The following is a 277-nucleotide window of genomic DNA, read 5'->3' as shown; positions in this document are numbered from 1 at the left end:
CAGCAAGATAACTATATGCTACTTACATTGGTACAGGCTACCTACAGGCTTACCTACCTGCACAGCCTACTTAGACTACTTTACACAAATTACTTAGACTACTTTACACAGGCTACTTACACACAGAGCACTTACCTTACGCCAAGCAATGTTGTGTGGCCGTCAACATACCCCTTTTATTCATCGCCAAGTGAAATGCTTATATATATCTTTCTCTCTCTTCATTTTTCTTTACTCTGTTCAGAACGTAATCAGCAAATAACTCGCATGCAGTTTG

General features: G+C 39.7%; 1 pseudogene; it reads right to left on the bottom strand.

Moving 5' to 3' along the window:
- LOC119594741 overlaps positions 1-162 on the bottom strand; it is a 7,003-nt pseudogene extending 6,841 nt beyond the window's left edge.
- Between the last annotated feature and the right edge of the window lie 115 nt (positions 163-277).

This window comes from Penaeus monodon, chromosome 34, assembly GCF_015228065.2.
Source record: "Penaeus monodon isolate SGIC_2016 chromosome 34, NSTDA_Pmon_1, whole genome shotgun sequence".
NCBI classification, from domain to species: Eukaryota; Metazoa; Arthropoda; class Malacostraca; order Decapoda; family Penaeidae; genus Penaeus; species Penaeus monodon.
This window is presented reverse-complemented; position numbering and strand designations above follow the sequence as displayed.